Genomic DNA, 13,797 nt, shown 5'->3' on the forward strand with positions numbered 1-13,797 from the left:
CAAAGATATATGGAAAAGAATAACAGGACATAACCATCAGGAAGTTCTTCAGCAATGAAAGAATCACCAAGTGACTGATTACACTTAAAGAGCAATGGTTGAAATAATATGGGAGAGTCTCAACAGCACTCTGTACAGTTTCTCCATAAACTGCTAGTCTAATAATATGGAGGACAGTATGAACTAAAACACTTTTCTCACACTTAGCAATGAAAATTCAACATTCAAATGTTAACTGCATCTAACATTGCATTTAGATTGTGCTTTAAAATCCATTTTCTACAGCATTGATTTTACAACTAATAATTATTTTTTTTCTCTGTTACAAGTTTCCCATAATTAGATGCAATAGAAATAAAAGTAAAAAGTACATATAAAGGGTGCAGTAGTGCTTTGCTGCCAACATCCATACTAAGAAGGTCAATTTACTAGCTGTTACCCTGCCAAATATTTATTTGAGCATAATCAAACAATATCTCAGATTGATGCAATGGATAACAAATACTTTCAGACAGTTTCTTGAGCATTTTCTTTCAATGTCTGAAAAACATTAAACAATCTCAAGTATATCTTGCAACGTGGGAAAATAAGCAGCCAAATAGAAGATTTTCCTGTCTCAACAGAGCCTTTATAGAGATGATCTCAGAACTACAGAAAAACACTGTGCCTATCTACTGTCCTTTTATTAAGCTGTCCCATAATCCATTGCCCTATAAAGATACTTCAATGACTTTTATATATGGTAGACTACAGCAATGACTCCCCATGGTCTTAACCACAGAAAAGCAACATTACTTATCAGTCATTAAAATTTAAGTAAAAAACATATTTCTAAGTTTTTGGGAAATATACACTAGTTAAATCCATGAAAACAAACATAGAAATAATAAAAAAATAAAGGTACTTTCACATTTTCAGTAAGAAGTTTTAGTTTTTTATGTAGAAAAATGTCATCAAGGAGAAATGTAAAACATGACTTCATGTTAACTTTATCATTTTTACATTGCTGTTTCAAAATACCCATCTCTTGCAACATTCATGCTGCAAAATGGTAAAAGGAATACATAGAAGCTTGAATGCTAACAATAACATTGCATATTAAACTCTTACCATTTCTGTCATTATTACATATGCTTTGGCTGTTTGAAATGTCCAAGCATGGAAGCAGGAAGGAAATAACAAAGCATATTTTTGGTATGTACAGGGCTAATAACATGCTGCCAAATGTTTAACAGTTTTAAGAATGTGAAGGTGTTACCTGCCAATCTTTTGAAGATTAATTGGAAACTGTTCTCTGATAGACAGAAACTGAATGTGTTTACCTGTTTTATGCTGAAGTTGTTGACCTAGTGAAATGCATTTTTATTACCTTTCTTTCTTTCTGTGAATGATTTTGTAGTATATTTGCAGCATCAGTAGAGAAGTTCCCCACTGAATTTATTTTGTGGTTACTAACAGAGCATATAGAAACCATTTTTTCTCTTCTTCTTAGCAGAAAATTAAACAGTGTTACAATTTGGCATGGGTATGAACTCATGTTTTCCCAGTGGCTTTTACCCGAATGTAAATTTTGTCTTTTATTTTTAGTTATACTTCTGTTCCTAATGTAAGTGTCATCAAAGTTTTGGTTTTTTCCCTTCTGATTGTTAAAAGATGATGGACCAAAAGCAATTAATCCACTGCCAATTCAAACAGAAGTAAGATGGAGATATAGGGTTTTCACATGAATTTATGAGACTGCATCTTATTGTTCTTCCTGCTTCCCCATGAAAATTACTTCAGCTGTTCTCCTGAGGTTTCTTTCCATGTTTTTCCTATACTACAAGTAAGATGTACAGCTCCTCTTCAGTGCTCTGTGTGACTGGGAGGTAAAAATGCAGACAGTTATTTCAAATGGGAATAACAACTGAGGACTGCAAAAAAAGTATTTTTTCCCCCAGAAACAGAATGAATCTTATCTCCAATAATTTCATAAATTGCTAACATTTTTCATAAGATTTACTAAACTATAGATACACTAAAAGCTTGAAACGGGATTCCACATATCCATAAATCCACATCTAGTGAGGAAAATATTAATGCAAAAATAGGATTATTTTTTCTACCTATATTCCCATTTACTGTAAACATTAATGGCAGCAAACATATTTAACTTACAAGTAGTTGTGAAATATTTCTTTAACTAAGCAGATTAATTAGTCCATGACACATAGGTGTCTTAGAAGGGGAAAAGAGAGTTAACGTTTATTTAAATATCATTCTGATCTTACAGCAGTTATCTCATTGCTAAAAGGGCTGATTAGTCAAAAAATATGCTAATACAGAAAAAATTATAACACAGAGAGCTCTAAGAAATGGGAGGGGGGTGTTGTTTGGTTGTTTGGTTTTTTTAAGATTCTTGCTATTTCTGCCTAACATGACATTCTTTTCAAAGCTACTGTTTACCAAGAAAAAGAAACTATTGGGAGATTCTTAAGAATTCTCAAAATCTCATCCAAAAGTTTGAGAAATGAGTGTTCTGGAAGAAAGGATTTGAAGCATTGTGAAGTTGTATATAGTATTTTGGCAATGATTCAGCAAAGTAGCTAGGGAGGTGATTCAGGGAGACTCTAATTTTAAGAAAAATATTATGTGTATTGTACTTTATACTTTCTCAACATGTGTCATTGTAGTGTAGCTCTACAATTACAGTTCCTTTCAAGTATTACAGCAGGTTTTACCATGTTATGCAAAATAATGTTCTGTGTCATAAGTAATATTCATGAATATGCAGTTCAATTGTGCATTATAACTTTTCTTACAAAATGAATGCCACAATGAAAGGCTTTGCTCCAAATTCTTATAATACAAAGCTTGTTTTTTCTAGAAGGGAATTATAAAAAATAGTGTCTAATTATTGATAGATTAAAGGACTCCTAAAGTATGTTTTTGCAACATAAAAGAATGGGCTATTGGCTCTTCTTGAATTTTTGCTTTAAACCTGTCTAGCACTGAGGAAAAATAAATTAAACAAATGAAAAAAAAAAAAAACCAACATCCCCAAAAGCACCCAAAAACCCAATCAAAAAATCCCAACCCTGTATTATTTTCTTTTTAGGTAAGCCAATCCATGCATATCTTGGTAACGTTCTTCAGTAAGGTATTGATCACAAAGTAAGATTTTTCTGTAATTAAGGTAAGCAGATACAAGTATATAGATGATGCCAAATGAAAATAATGGGAAGGTGTAGAAAATAAGTATCAAATAATCTTACTACTATTAAAAGGGAACACAGTAGTGACAATAAGGAAACCAGTAGTGTTTATACAGGAATAAAAAGTTGCATTAATGAAAAAAACCCAAACAAACCAAAAACCACCCCCAAATCTGAAAAAAAACCCCAATATTTCCTGTGCATTATTACCCTATTCTTACCTCAAAATTTCTTATAGTGTTATATGAAAAGGCAGAAATTCGGAAGTACTAACATGGAAAATCCTGTCAGTCTGACTATATTAACTCATTGAGTTGTATACTCAGGCATACAAAGACAAATTCTAATTGACAGTAAATGAAATGACATCCCAATAAATCTTCAGATAACAGTGGGAGATTTGAGTAATATTTGTTTCTCTCCATTCTTTTGAATCCTTCATTATCTCATATGCAAATTCTCCCATCTAAAGGATCTGCAGAGGGCTATAACAAGATGCTTGACCTCATCAAGCATGGTCTGCATGGTTATTGGCTTGACTTGGTTGACATGAACAGTAAAGAAAGTTTCTATCTCCAGAGACAAACTTTGTGAATTGTTGTGCAATAGAGGGTTACTGACAAACAACATATAGGCCAGTGTACCATATCTTTTACAGACAGCATATTATGAGCAATTTCTACCATCATCCCTGCACTGCAAGTATTCTGTTGTGATATAAGTTATCTCAGTTTCATGGTAAGCACCACTGAACTCCAGTGGTATAAAGGTTCAGCAGCAAAGTTGTTAGTATAATTGTTGTCTGAGATGAAGCTGGTCCAATGCCAGACTGACCAAAGTTGCCTCACGGTCTTTTTTAAGTTCCTCTAATGAACAGGAGGAAAAGCAGAAATACTGGAGTGATGGCTATCATCACAGCTTTCCTTCTGTCAGGCACCCACTCCCTGCAGTTTTCTCTGGCTAAGATCTTTCTTTGTTTATTAACACTTGTACTCTTGCCATGTCCACTGTGTACACTGTGTTATGGAGCTCTGTCCACATGAAACAGAAAAAGCAGTTCCTGATCTCAACCTCTTTTCAGACTGCCACAAGAAAGGAAGATAAAATCAGTGATCTATTTCTTTTTACAGTTTGTTTATATATATTGCTACTGGACATTTTCTTTCAGTTTCTGCACCAAATCATTATTGGCTAATTTCTTGCAGGTGTCACAGAAATCCCATTTGGAGGCTGAATCTCCCTTTACATAGGATTAATGTTTTTTTTTAAAGATAAAGTGGATAAAATATTTCTATTATATTTTCTGTTTATTTTTCTGAATCGGTTGCTGCTAAAATCAACATACCCACTTCGGACACTTGTACTTCCTCGTTTATGCCAATTATTAACTGTTGAGGTCTTCTTAATGGAGTTGTGGCTGCTAATATTAAAGCACCAGTACAACTTTCCATCCACCAGTCTGTAGTTTTGACCTATAATGAACAACTGGATAGATCTGGAAGGTAACACTTTAGAGCTGAACATGCCAGACAGAACTAGACCAAAAAGACACAAGATAAAGCTGGTGAACATTCAGGTGGACAAGCCTGAGTGCAGAAGAACAAGAAGAGTTGTACATATTGAAAACAAACCTGATCAGAAGTGACAGTCTGACTATGTTGTGGAAATGAGGAAGTCTGGAAGAAGAAAGTGCAATAAAGAAACGGACTTGTAAGACAGCAAAACCACCCCAACTAACAAACCAACCAATCCCCCCCGCCCCCCCCCCAAAAAAAAAAAAAAAAAAAAAAAGATTACCACAATTTTTTTGTCAAGAGATTCATAAAATTATGTTTTAATTAATCCTTAATTAAATCTGGTACAAATGGAACAGACACTAGAAGGTACATTCTGACATTCTGACAGTACCATGTTAATTCTATACCCTTTCTATAGATTTCACTGTTCGATTTTTTTTCTGTATTGTAACTTCCTAACATATTGTTTATCATACAATTTTTTAACAATAAATTGTGACTTATGGAGAATATGAAACATTCACCTTATTATGATTAAAAAGTGTTAGTGTTTTTTGGTTTTGAAAATAAAACCTAAAAAACCAAACCTCAAACTTTTTTCTTTCCTATTACTTACTTGCTGCACTGTCATTATGCAAGCACCTCAAAGAGAATGGAGGAGGATATTAAAACAATTTTTATGCACAGAAATATATTTAAATAAATATATTTTGTAATTTTAAGCTGAAAAAGGAAATTTTAATGTTCTGGTTAAATTATTTTTTTTAAATGAGATATATGCAAATGAAAAAAATATTGTTTCTTTAGGATGAATGTGTAAAGCCTTGAAGAAGAACTCATTACTTGAAGGCAAATAAATGTATCATTTATGCTGTAACTCAGCTTGGAAAAATGATTTTGTGTTAGTTGTTCTGAAATAGAATTTCTTTATATGAAGCCTTAATAAACTGGAAAGATGTGGTTTCATGCAAATGACTCACAAGGCTTCCTTTGAAACAGAAGAAAAAAACCTCCAAACCTCAAGGTGTAATAGCATAAACGGACATCTTTGCTTCAGAGAATATTTTATTCAAGCTGAATAGTAGCAACTTAGCAAAGTATTAGTAATGTGGCTTCTTTATAGGATTATATGAAGATCCTCTGTTTTTTAGGGCAACAGCAACCTATCTTCTTCACCTGGGAAAGGATCCCAGATTGAGCCACTTGTGCTTTCTATTGTAGAGGCATCCTTTATGCCAAAAGAAGTATTTTTGTCAGTTCTCCTCAGCCACTTCCTTCACCCAATCTCTAGCTAGATCTATCAACAGTAGCCACATCTGAAAAAGTAAGCTTCTTTTAAAGAGATTGTTTCTGTATTTTTTAGTCTTTGTATATAGCAAATTTAAAAACACAATGACCCATTAAATATCACAATTAAACAGCTTAAGGCAGCATTCCAGCTTAAAGCTTTTTTTTTATGTCATACTGCACTAAAAATTTGAAGAGTAAGCATGAAAAGAGTCTGAAGGTTAAAGAGTGACAGAACTTAAGAGTCTGATAGGAAGACTTTAAACCTTGAGACAGCATTTGTCTATGGTGTGCAGGCCAATGTGAGGACCTCTGTACCTGTTGAGTCCTGTTGTGCAAAGCAGATGAAGGCATAATTTAGAGAGGCTTGTGGTGGGGTAAAGAAAGGATCATGGGATGAGGGACTGCACAGGGTTCAGAGGTACATTGCTGTTACTGATTAAACTGGTAAATAATGACCTCAAAAAGTTTTGAGCAGCTGCTGGTGTCAGAGATCAGATTGATCTTTGGCAAGAAAGAGTGATGGTAACAGAGTTGAAAGTGCTCTGGAACAGAGCAGAGCCCCGAAGTATTACACCCCAAATGTTCTTGAACTGCAATCTGCTTTGCTCTGTTTTATTCTGGTTTGGTTACCAAACTGTCCATAAACTAGACTTGATTTCAAAAACATGTTAATGATTCATAGATGCTTGCTGAATAGTTTGGACAACCACTTTTGAGATAATGCTGTGTTTCTTAATATACTTGCTTCAATTTAATGTCTGTTGTTTGTTTGTGCTGTGGTTTTGGCTACAGAATTAATAATTAAACACAAGTTCAAGAGCAGATTTGTCTGACCTCAGGTTGTTTATTGGGAAAACAATCAGTTAAATACAATGGAGGCATCTGTCCAGGGGTCATCAACATAACATAATAAACTACTGAGCTGTGATGGAAGGAAGCTTCCTAAAGATAAATCAATTCTCAATAATATTTCTGCTTTTTTTTTTTTAGATAATTTACTAATTTTTCTGTTATTTTATTTTGCATTTGTATGCAGATCACTTTTACAAAAAGCATCACTTTACATGCCTCTTCTGGCTGGTCAATACCTTTCCAATTTATCTGTTATGTGCTGTGCAATCTCTGCTGTGCAGTTGCAATTGAACATAGCGTGTAAGATGGGTGGAAGGAAAAGTAGTCATTGAGTGTGAGCATTTTTTCTGAGAAAACGCTCAAGCTTTCAAGGTTCATGCTGGACCTTGTTCTCACCAGCAAGGAGGGGCTGGTGGCACATGTTGAGCTACGGGGCAGCCTTGGTTACAATGATTATGAAATGGTGGAGTTCAAGATCCTTGGGGCAGTGAGGAGGGTGTAGAGCAAGTTCGCTACCCTGGACTTCAGAGGAGCAGACTTCAGCTTCTTCAGGGATCTGCTTGGCAGAGTGCCATGGGATAGAGCCCTGGAGGGAAAAGGCACCTAAGAAAGCTGGTTAATAGGAGGATCACCCCCTCCAAGCTCAGGAGCTATGTGTCTCAACAAAGACAAAGTTCAGCAAAAATGCCAGTAGGCTTGCATGGATGTACAAGAAGCTCCTAGACACATTAAAACACAAAGAGGAAGCCTAAAGGGGGTGGAAGCAACAACAGGTAGCCTGGGAAGAATACAGAGAAATTGTATGAGCAGTCAGGAATCACATTAGGAAAGCTATAGCCCTCAAAGATTTAAATCTGGCCAAGGACATCAAAGGCAACAAGAAAAGTTTCTGTAGGTACATCGGTGATAAAAGGAAGACTAGGGAAAATGTGGGCCCTCTCTGGAAGGAAACAGGAGACCTGGTTACATGGAATATGGAGAAGGCTGAGGTTCTCAGTGACTTTTTTGCCTCAATGTTCACCAGCAAGTGCTGCATCCACACAACCCAAGTTGCAGAAGTCAAAGGCAAGGACTAGGAGAATGAAAAACTGCCTGCTAAAGGAGAAGATCAGGTTCAAGACCATCTAAGGAACCTGGAGGTATACAGGTCTGTAAGACCTGATGAGATGCATTCACAGGTCCTGAGGGAACTCACAGATGAAGTGGCTAAGCCACTATCCATCATATTTGAGAAGTTGTGCAGTACAGTGAAGTTCCAGCTGGCTAGAAAAGGGGAAACATAACCCACTTTTTAAAAAGGGAAATAAAGGAGACCTGGGAAACTACAGATTGTCCAGTCTCACCTCAGTTCCCAGCAAGATCATGGAGCAGATGCTCCTGGAAACTATGACAAGGCACATGGAAAATAAGGAGGTCATTGGTGATAGCCAGCACGGCTTCACTAAGGGCAAGTTGTATTTGACATATCTGGTGGCCTTCAGTGATGGGGTTGCAATGCTGACAGATGAAGAAAAGCAACTGACATCACCTAACTGCACTTGTGCAAAGCATTCAACACTGTTCCACATGACATCCTTGTCTCTAAACTGGAGACACATGGATTTTATGGGTGGACCACTCAGTGGATAAGGAATTGGCTGGATGGTTGCACTTAAAAAGGTGTGGTCAACGGCCTGATGTCCAAGTGGAGACCAGTGATAAGTGGTATTTCTCAGGGATCCATACTGGGACCAGTGCTGTTCAACATCTTTGACAGCAACAAGGACAGTGGGATCGAGTGCACCTTCAGCATGTTTGCTGATGACACCAAGCTGAGTGGTATGGTTGACACACTGGAGGGAAGGGATGCTATCTAAAGGGACCTTGGCAGGCTTGAGAGGTGGGCCTATCATGTGAATCTCATGAAGTTCAACAAGGCCAAGTGCAAGGTCCTGCACATGGGCTGGGGCAATCCCTGGTGTCAGTACAGGCTGGCAAAGAAAAGATTGAGAGCAGCCTGAGGAGAAGGACTTGGGGGTGCTGGTGGACGAAAACCTCAACATGGTCTAACAATGTGTGCTTGCAGCCCAGAAAGCCAACCAAATCCTGAGCTGCATCAATAGAAGTGTGACCAGCAGTTCAAGGGAGGTGATTCTCCCCCTCTACTCTGTCCTTGTGAGACTCCGTCTGGAGTACTGTGTTCAGCTCTGGGGCCCCCAACATAGGAATGACATGGACCTGTTGGAACGACTCCAGATGAAGGCCCTGAAGATGATCAGAGAACTGGGCCTCAGACAGGCTGAGAGAGTGGGGGTTGTTCAGCCTGGAGAAAAGAAGGCTCTGGGGATACCTTATAGCAGCCATCCAGTACCTGAAGGAAGTTTATAAGAAAGGTGGAGACACACTTTTTAGTAGAGCCTGTAGCAATAGGGCAAAGGGTAATGGTTATAAACTAAAAGATGGTAGATTTATATTAGATATAAATCTAATATAAAGAAATCCTTTACTGTGGGGATGGCAAGACACTGGAACAGGTGTCCCAGAGAAGTTGTGGATGCCCCATCCCTGGAAGTGTTCAAGGGCAGGCTGGATGGGGCTTTGAGCAACCTGGTCAAGTGGAAGGTGTCCCTGCCCGTGGCAGCAGGGGTTGAAACTAGATGTTCTTTAAGGTCCCTTCCAAATGAACCATTCTAAGATTCTATGACGTGCTGCTGAAATCCTAGTGATCCATACCTAATCTGGATTTCTGGGTAAGACAACAGGAGGAAGGTGTTGCAAAGTCATGACGGTGGAATTTACAATTACAATTATAGCTGACTAAGGATGGATTTTAAAAAAAGACATAAGAAAGAAAATGGAGACACCAAATGCTAACAGTTATTCAGGCTTTTATTTTCAATAGTAGGTTTCTTCAAAAGATATAATTCTGTTAACATTTGCTGGCATTTCTAAAGATGTAAAAAATTATTCTGTGCCCTATAATTTTAAATAGATGTCCAGTCATTTATCGATTAAAGGAAAAGAAAAACCATAATAAATATTTGTTGGTGTTTACTGGATGTGATTTATATGAATACAGACTGCTGCATCTGCTTTTATTATTCAAGAACCAGATCATATGTAATTTCAATTGACTGACCTATGGCATCTCACAAATCACATATTTTCTTATTCTTAGATGGAAAAATATCATTGAAACTTCTTCATAATAGAAAAAAAATCTAATATTTCATCTATTTGTATACGCATATGCAAACCTTTCCTGTGATCTGCTCTTTCGCTAATACATTAAACCATTTGCTATTATTGAATAATTTGCTATTATTTCCCAGAAAATTCTAAGGTGACTTTCACTGTATGTATAAATCATGAATAGATTATGGCTGTTGAATATTTGATTAATGCTGAAATTATGCATAAAATTTCCTGGTATTATTTTAGTTTTATTTTTACATTGTAATCATATTGAAAAACAGGTTTCTAGTAGCCATGCATCTGTGAATTCAACTTTTATTTCCATGAGAAATATTCTATAGGTAAATTTAAATTTCACCTTTTTTTTTTCAGGAACATTTCTGGCATGGGAAGAATTCTAGATTGTTCTCAGAAAATAACCTCTCTGCCAACACACATTAGAATGAAGAGTTTTCTTCTTTATTCAAGGGCTTGTAAAACTTGCTACAAGAGACCTTTTGCCACACTAGGGTAGCAGAATGTGTTCTGATGTGCATATTTACAAAAAGGATCAATATAATATAGATACATTAACTGTTTTAAGCAACAGACACCTAGCTCTGACAGAGATATTTCCTGGTTTAACTGCACTACACAGGCTTTTGCTGTATAGCATGAATGAGAATGGTTTTTTTGTCCCCCACTCTCTAATTTTCAGTAGAAGTACTATCTTTAAACTGAAACAACCTCCTGGAGTGTCAAAAATGTTTTAGTTTCTATGTTTTCTATGAATCCACAGCAAGAATAGGACTGAAAACTCATCAGCAACTTTAACATTGACAAACAGATAGTTATCAGAATACAGTATTGATCCGGGTCAGGACTGAACAGGAAAGTAGTGTAGAACCATTCCAGTTAAAAAGCCCTTACTAAGAGATATGGTATTTTCAGCACTCACAGTCTTAACAGAAGCCAGAATAGAATAAGATCAGATGACACCTTAAAAAAGGGCCCATAATTAAATTGTTGAGGTTACTATGATAAGTACTCAGTGATGCTCTATGCCTTGTACTGTTCAGATCTTTAATGTATGGACTTTTCTGGTCTCAAAAAGCATGGATTTTCAGTAGCTATAAATCCCTATGTATCCACTGCCCTCAGTAGACCTGCCTTGATTTATACTGGACAAAGATCTGAATCAAAGAATCTAAAAGGTCTCTATGCCATTAAAAATCTCTTAAACCATTCACTGACTAGTAAGAGCATTTTGTTTCTACCTTGTACCCATTCCAGAAGTACGTGCACTAAAGTTATTTTTAATAATAAGAATCCATTTAATGATTAATTAAAATTAATCGATTAAATTTAAAGGTATATTAATTAAACTTTTAAATGAAGTAAAATATTTTTTTTCCTCAAAATATAATGTATATGCAAGAACAAAAATTTCCAGTGAAAATTATAAATTTTTCAGTGTAGTGATTGGTCAAATTTTGAATACGTCCCTGGAAAGAATCAGCTGAGAATTTCTCTGAATGTTGCATTCTGATTTGCTTCAGAAACTATTTTTCTATAAAATATTACTCAATGAAAATCTGAAAAGATTATGGACTTGTCATCTGCACTGTATTTTTGTAATCAAGCTCAATGTTCAAGGTAGTGTTCTTAAACTGAGAGAGGCAGATGGTTTAAGAAATACTTTTTGTGAGAAGATGGCATAAAACTAAGCTGGAGAACCTGGAGGAAAATATGATACCACGGAGAAGATAATTGTTTATTAATCCATTTATTACTAATCATACAAAAGAGAAAACAAGTCTTCAAACAGAATTTTCACTTGTATTTTTCTTATGTTTTCTTCAAATATCATTACTATTCATTAGCTTCATCAAGTTATTTTCAACATATTTCATTTCAAGGACTATTGGTTAGTTTTGTAGGGTTTTATTAAGTGTCAGGCTGTTGTAGATAAAAGGATTTTGACTTCAGTGAAATATAGATATGGGCAGACGCATTTTTAGTGTGTGACCCATTACTGATGGAAGTTAAAGACATTGCCCAATATTTTATTTAATTTGAGGTTTGCCTTCTGAAGTGTAGCATGTCACACAAAAAAGCCGATTTTCAATCTGTTTTATCACCTTACTGAAAGATTATACCAGTCCTTACAAAATGCTGACTTCTACTAATGTGATAGTACTGTATATACTGTATCTGAACTACAGTCACCCAAAGTTTTATCTGCCAGAAATAACATACAAGCAATGCAAATTATTATAATATTTCTTGTTCTTCTACTATATATATGTGTGTGTGTTTGGAAAACAAATAGTCAAGTAGAGCTATATGCATCATCTGTTGTCAGTAACTATAAAACTAAATGCTCTAAAATTAAATAACAAGACTGCCAAGAAGACACATATGGTAGACAGAAATTATATAAGTAAAAAAAAATACGTATACATAGATGTGTGTTAAAAATGTTTTACCGTTTTCAGCAAGCTAGATATAGAACTGTATGCATGGTTGGACTATATATATTAATTCACCACACGTACCTCATGGGGAGTAAGGGGCTGTGAGCTGATCTTGTAGCAAAGATCAGAACTGAAAAAATGGTTTGTAGTCTATTTTTGATGAATTCCTAGAGTGATGAATTAAAACACAGTAATTTCCAGTCTCCCTTCTCATTTTGCTCAAAATTTCTTCCAAGGGAAAAGAAGAAATAATTCCAGCAAGGGTTCATTACAGCTTCAAACTCTAGTGTAAAAGGCCTCGTTCAAACCCATAGTTTAAGGCACCAACCTCACCTTCATTGGCTTGGCATATGCAAGAAAGGCAATATCTGGTGCTGCTGTTATAGCTGATATGACTTTGCTTTGTTTGCTGGAGCTCAGACTGGAGGCACATGAGGAATCAAAACACAATAAGGAGGATAGGAATCCTTCAGGATATGCAGCCAAGTCAAATGTGTAAAGGTCATGCTCATTTATTATTTAGCTTATCACAAGGAAACTCATATGAGAAAAGCTTCTTAGAATTTGTAAGTACTACTCTACCTTTATTAGACTGATCCTGATGCAGTGGAACTGAGGTGAAGGAAATATATGCGTAAGTGGAAAAACAGGTGTTAATAATATTATGCGCTGATATGAGGGTGGATGGAGCAGTTAAAAACACATTCCTGACTTTACTGGCCATGAATGAGTGTCTACAGGATTATTCCATAGACACACTAAAATCATTAGGGCATAAGAACAGGAAATATTTCCTGGGGGGAGAGGTAGTGAAGTCTGCAGAAAGCTCATTAAAACTGTGAATGCTTTAATAAAATGAAAGGAGGGACACACACACAACACAAATAGAAGAAAATACTGGCATAACTTTAAAGGCTCAAAATACCAAAAAGGATCTTGTGGGAAAAGGTATGTGTCGGTCACTGCTACTGTCCATTATATGGACAGTAAATATGGAAACGTCACAATTAAATTCATGTTAGGATAGCCAAGTATTGCATTATAGGAGACTAAACCCACATATTATGTTTTTTTAATCATCCATTCCACAGAAACCAAATAAATCTTCAAAAGGAAAGTGCAGTATATGACTGGATCCAACATATCTGATTGGGAAACACAGATCTGAAAGAAGAATGATAAAGGTGAAAGAGCAATGATGGGACACAAGCTATCAGTGCAGGGATGTATCTACAAATTTCCTGAAATTAGTTCTGAAACAGTCACAAATTCTGTGCTGCTGTTAAGCAGCTGCCCATGGTGCATCTGTTCCTC

The 13,797-nt window shown here is 36.0% G+C and overlaps 1 long non-coding RNA gene across 1 annotated transcript; it reads right to left on the bottom strand.

Annotated features, from left to right (window-relative positions):
• Positions 1 to 946: 946 nt before the first annotated feature.
• On the bottom strand, positions 947 to 6,364 carry LOC130144918 (uncharacterized). Its single transcript, XR_008820288.1, has 3 exons — positions 6,317 to 6,364; positions 4,826 to 4,870; positions 947 to 1,861 (listed from the first exon to the last, which is right to left on the bottom strand). It is a non-coding gene; the product is annotated as an uncharacterized LOC130144918 (long non-coding RNA).
• Positions 6,365 to 13,797: the final 7,433 nt, after the last annotated feature.

The sequence above is a fragment of the Falco biarmicus genome, chromosome 2 (assembly GCF_023638135.1).
Source record: "Falco biarmicus isolate bFalBia1 chromosome 2, bFalBia1.pri, whole genome shotgun sequence".
In the NCBI taxonomy this organism is placed as follows: domain Eukaryota; kingdom Metazoa; phylum Chordata; class Aves; order Falconiformes; family Falconidae; genus Falco; species Falco biarmicus.